Here is a 6034-nt window from a genome sequence, read left to right as displayed (position 1 = left end):
TCGTCGAGGCGGTCTTTCTGTGCCAACCGCGAGTGACCAGACTAATCAGACGATAAGAAGAGGGGAACAATCAATGCGCGGTCGTTTTCCAGTTCTACATTGAGGGCCCTTTGTTCCCCATCCTCCTGTTCATAATCAGTCTAATTCTGATTTCGCAGTTGGATCAGGACCGCCCTGAGAAATCCCGGTTTTCGGCACCATATGTTGATTCCCAAATTTCTTTCTCCGTCAGTCTGGCCTCAATAAAAGTTGAGATGGATTTGCACGTAAAAAGAAGTTATTTATTTAGCTTGCAAGCTTGATTCATCTTACAGAAACATAAGAGACATCCAGTCTCCTATACTCCAGAAAGCGAATGAACAAAGAAACAAAGGGATCTCTGCAAATCAATTCAAATGGTATCAAGTTTCACATACTCGACGCCCATAGGTCAGCCTATATCCCTCCTGACCTGTTTGATCTATTCTGATTGGCTCACTTCCAATCCCTTTCTCTGGCCCCTATCAATGCAGCATCACTCTCATAGACACACCTCTTCCTGCTTTTTCCATGCGGTCTCAAATCCCTTTGTCCCTAACTGCCAGAATCAAAGTGGCTTATTTCTACATTACATTAACTAGTATCTCTAAAGTAACTATTTTATATCACATTCGTCACTGGGACAGTTCCAGAGTCTATAGAATCCCGGAAGATGACCACTAATGCATCCACTGTTTCCAGAGCCACTTCCTTAAGCACTCTGGGATGCAGATTCTCAGGCCCTGGGGATTTATCCGCCTTCAATCCCATCAGTTTTCCCAGCACCATTTCTCTACTAATGTTGATCTCCCTCAGTTCTTCCCTCTCACTAAACCTTTCATTCTCCAACATTCCTGGGATCTGATTTGTGTCCTCATTTGTGAAGACAGAACCAAAGTGTGTATTCAATTGCTCAGCCATTTCTTTGTCCCTTATTATGCATTCCCCTGTTTCTGTCTGTAGTGGGCCTACATTTCTCTTTACCAATCTCTTTCTCTTCACATATCTGTGGAAATTCTTAGTGTCTCCTTTATGTTCCTTGCAAGCTTCCTTTCATACTGTACTTTCCCCTTCTTAATTAAGAAGGGGAAAGTACAGTATGAAAGGAAGTTCAGTCCTTCTTTGCTGAACTGCTCCCAATCCTCAGACCTATAGAATTTTTCTTGGCCAATCTGTATGCTTCTTCCTTGTATCGGATTTATTTTGATTTCCTTTGTAAGCCATGGATTGGCCCTCTTACCCCCTTTGCTTTTGTGCTAGACAGAAATGAACAGTTGCTGTAGTTCCTCCATGCGTTCCTTGAATGTTTGCCATTGTCTATCCACTGTCATCCCTTTAAATAACTCTCCCCAATCTATCAAGGCCAACTCACACCTCATATCCTCATAGTTCCCTTTATTAAGATTCAGCACCCTAGTCTCCAAATCAACGACTTCACTCTCCATCTTGATAAAAAATTCTATCATGTTATGGTCGCTCATCCCCAAGGGGTCTCGTACAGCCAGATTGGCAAGAATTCCCTTCTCATTACACAGTACCCAGTCTAAGATGGCCTGCTCTCTAGTTTGTTCCTCCACATATTGGTCAAGAAAACCATCCCGTATACACTCCAGGGATTCCTCCTCTACGGCATTGTGGCTAATTTGATTTGCCCAATCCATGTGAAGATTAAAATCACCCATGATTACTGATATTCCCTTATTATATGTTGAACTGCAGCCCCACAGCACAATTATTTGTGCAGTAAGAGATGAACATATTTCCATCTCTCAGGGTAACAGCAATCTGCACCTTCACCATGGCCTACAAAGAAGTCATTTTGAACTTGAAATGTGAAATCTATTTCTCTCTCCACAGATGCTGTCAAACCTGCTGAGTTTTTCTAACACTCTCTGTTTTTACTTCTGATTTCCAGCACCTATAGTTTTTTGCTTTTATCAGATAACTTTTGCCCTGCTGGTAAAAGATAGCAGAGCCAAACTGCTGCAGCAACTGTTTTGATACCATTTACCTATTTATCTATGGGACTGCTGGCACAGCCAGTATTTATTGCCCATCACTAATTGCCCTAGAGAAGGTGAAATGGGCCACCTTTTTGAACCACTGCAGTCTATCTGATGTAGGTACACTCACAGTCGCCTTAGCAGCGATTTAGGATTTTGATCCAGTAATAGTGAAGGAATGACAATACTGCTCCAAGTCAGGATGGTGTGTGGCTCGGAGAACAACTTCTTGATGGTGATGCTCCCTTTCCTCTACTCCCTAGATTGTAGAAGTTGCAAGTTCGGAAGGTGCTGTCATAGGAGCCTTGGCAGGTTACTGCGATGCACCTTGTAGATGGTGCACATTGCTGCCACTGTATGCTGGTGGTGGAGGAAGTGATTCTTTAAGGTAGTGAATGTGGTGCCAGTTAACTGGTATGTGTTGTCGTGGATGATATTATGCTTCTTGAGTTTTGGAGCTGCACTAACCCATGCAAATGGGAAGTGTTCCATCACACTCTTGACTTGTGCATTGTAGATGGTGGACAGGCTCTGGAGATTCACAACATGAGTCACTCGCACAGAATTATCAGCCTCTGATCTTCTCCCATAGCCAAAGTATTTTTATAGCTAATTGTTTAGTTTCTGGTCAATGATAACACAGAGAATGTTAATGGTGAGGACATTAATTGAACGTAGTGCCATTGAACAGCAAGGGGAGATGGTTGGATTCTCTCTTCTTGGAGATGGTCATTGCCTGGCACATGTGTCACACAAATGTCGCTTGCCACATATCAACCCAAGCAAGACCATTGTCCTTGCTGCATGTGGACACAGAGTGCTTCAGTATTTGAGGAGTTGAAAATGATGCTGAACATTGTGCAATCATCAGTGGAAATCCTCACACCTTATGATGGAGGGAAGATCATTGATGAAGTAGCTGAAAATGGTTGTGTCTAGGATACGATCTTGAGAATAATGATATTCTGGGGTTAAGATGATTGGCCTCCAATAACAGCAACAACCATCTTCCTTTCTGCCAGGTTTTCCCATTGATTTTCCATTAACTTCAATTTTGCCATGACTCCTTGATGCCACACTCAGTCAGATACTGCATTGATGTTAAGGGCAGTCACACGCACCTCACCTCAATTTCAACTTTTTACCCATTTTTCGACCAATGCTATAATGAGGTAAGGAGTCGAGTGGCCCTGGCAGAACCAAAACTGAGTGTCAGTGAGCAAGGTATTCCCCTGTAAGTGCCACTTAATTGCATTTAAAAAAAAAAAATTTAGAACATATTTTATTGGGGCATTTATAATTTTAACAAATAAAACATCAAATTTCAATAAAAACTAAACCACGATAATATACCCAACAAACCCCCCCCCCAGGCACAAACCCCAGCCAATATGGCTTACATTTACTCAAACAGTGCCACCTCACCCAACCACCTCCCATGCCTCCCCTTCCCCCCTCCTCCCCCCAACCCCTCCCTCCCTGCTGACAGCTTAATTTTTCTCAAAGAAGTCGATGAACGGCTGCCATCTCCGAGCAAACCCCTGCAAAGAACCCCTCAAGGCAAATTTAATTTTTTCGAGTCTGAGAAACCCCGCCATGTCGCTAACCCACACCCCTGACTTTGGGGGCTCCGAATCCCTCCACCCTAGTAAGATCCGTCTCTGGGCCACCAGGGAGGCAAAGGCTAGGCTTGGACATCGGCCGCTCTCGTCCTGGGCTCCCGGGTCTTCCGACACACCAAAGATTGCAGCCTCTGGACTCGGCACCACCTTCATTTGTCATATCTCTGACATGACGTCAGAAAACCCCTGCCAGAAACCCTTTGATGCTCGATCAATAACCCCTGAGACGAGATTGGAGACAATTGAAGGCTTTATTGCACTAGATGTTTCCCCCAGCAGCGCAGGTACAGAATGCAGCTGCTGGGGAGACTCAGGCTCTTGTACCCCGCCTTACTGGGCGGAACCAGCAGGCAGGCTTCACCAATGAAAATAGCAGTCTCAGGTACCTCCCACACCAATGGTCTTACAGCATTATTCAGAGTACCGTAATACCCCTAATACCGACTACCACACTCACCCCCTGTTAAAAAAAGAGTCCGGCAGGGGTGGTGGTCTTGCATTATACAGTGGTAGAGGTATAGGTTATGGTGGTTCCCGGTATACATTAGCTCAGTGTTTTGCCTCGTTACATGTCGCAACTATTTACTATAATTATTTACAGTCAGCGTGAAGCAATTAGTCGATCGGGGGCCCTGGTCATCCTCTGCGATCGTCGTAGCTTCGGCGGTGATGCAGGTGCCGGCTCGGGCATCCGTGGCTCCGGGAGAGTGACTTCGGCTTCTTCAGCAGCTTCATCATCCCTAGATGGGACCCGTGGAAGGACCGATCCACCTGGGAAGGGGGCAGCTGTGGGGTGCGACAGTGGGAGGGAGGATGTGGTCAGTAGTGGAGGTGTGGGTGGGGATCCAGCGGGGACCAGGTCCCATAGGGAGACCGTATCCTGTCGGCCATCGGGGTATGCCACGTAGGTGTATTGAGGGTTAGCATGCAGGAGGTGGGTCCTCTCGACCAATGGGTCCGACTTGTGCGCCCGCACGTGTTTGCGGAGCAGGATGGGTCCCGGAGCTGCCAGCCAGGTTGGGAGCGAGGTCCCGGAGGAGGACTTCCTAGGGAAGAAAAGGAGGCGTTTGTGAGGGGTTTGGTTGGTCGTGGTACACAGCAGTGATCTGATGGGAGTGGAGAGCATCCGGGAGGACCTCCTGCCAGCGGGAGACTGGGAGATTCCTACACCGTAGGGCCAGTAGGACGGTCTTCCAGACCGTTCCGTTCTCCCTCTCCACCTGTCCGTTTCCCCGAGGGTTGTAACTGGTCATCCTGCTGGAGGCAATGCCCTTGCTGTGCAGGACCATGACACCAACCTCCGACGCAGTTCGTTGCTCATAAAGGAGGACCCTCTATCGCTGTGTATGTAGGCGGGGAAACCAAACAGCGTGAAGATACTGTGGAGGGCTTTTATGACGGTGGCTGCAGTCATGTCGGGGCAGGGGATGGCGAATGGGAACCGGGAGTACTCGTCAATCACGTTCAGAAAGTACGTGTTGGGGTCGGTAGAGGGGAGGGGCCCTTTGAAGTCCATACTGAGACGTTCAAAGGGACGGGAAGCCTTTATCAGGTGCGCTTTCTCTGGCCTGTAGAAGTGCGGCTTGCACTCCGCGCAGATTTGGCAATTCCTGGTGGCGGTCCTGACCTCCTCGCTGGAGTAGGGCAGGTTTCGGGTCTTAATGAAATGGAAGAATCGAGTGACCCCCAGGTGGCAGAGGTCCTCGTGGAGGGCCCGGAGTCGGTCCACTTGTGCGTTGACACACATGTGCCGCGGGATAGGGCATCAGTAGGCTCGTTTAGCTTCCCGGGACGATATAAGATCTCATAGTTGTAGGTGGAGAGCTCGATCCTCCACCGTAAGATCTTAACGTTCTTTATCTTGCCTCGCTGTGCATTATCGAACATGAAAGCAACCGACCATTGGTCAGTGAGGAGAGCCGGCCAGGTAATACCTCCAGTGCCGCACAGCTTCTACTATAGCCTGGGCCTCCTTTTCAACTGAGGAATGGCGGATTTCTGAAGCGTGGAGGGTGCGTGAGAAGAAGGCCATGGGTCTGCCCTCTTGGTTGAGGGTGGCCGCCAGAGCTACGTCGGTTGCGTCGCTCTCGACTTGGAAGGGGAGGGATTCATCGATTGCGTGCATCGTGGCCTTTGCGATGTCCGCTTTGATGCGGCTGAAGGCCTGGCGAGCCTCTTAATTGAATTAGCGGGCGGGCCTTGTCCGAATAGTTGGGGACCCACTGGGCATAATACGAAAAAAATACCAGGCAGCGTTTCAGGGCCTTGGAGCAGTGGGGGAGGGGGATCTCCATGAGGGGGCGCATGCGTTCAGGTTCTGGGCCTATAACTCCATCAGGCACTACGTAGCCGAGGATGGCTAGACGGTCGGTGCTGAACATGCATTTGTCC

Source organism: Scyliorhinus torazame, chromosome 19 (genome assembly GCF_047496885.1).
Source record: "Scyliorhinus torazame isolate Kashiwa2021f chromosome 19, sScyTor2.1, whole genome shotgun sequence".
Taxonomy (NCBI): domain Eukaryota; kingdom Metazoa; phylum Chordata; class Chondrichthyes; order Carcharhiniformes; family Scyliorhinidae; genus Scyliorhinus; species Scyliorhinus torazame.
This window is presented reverse-complemented; position numbering follows the sequence as displayed.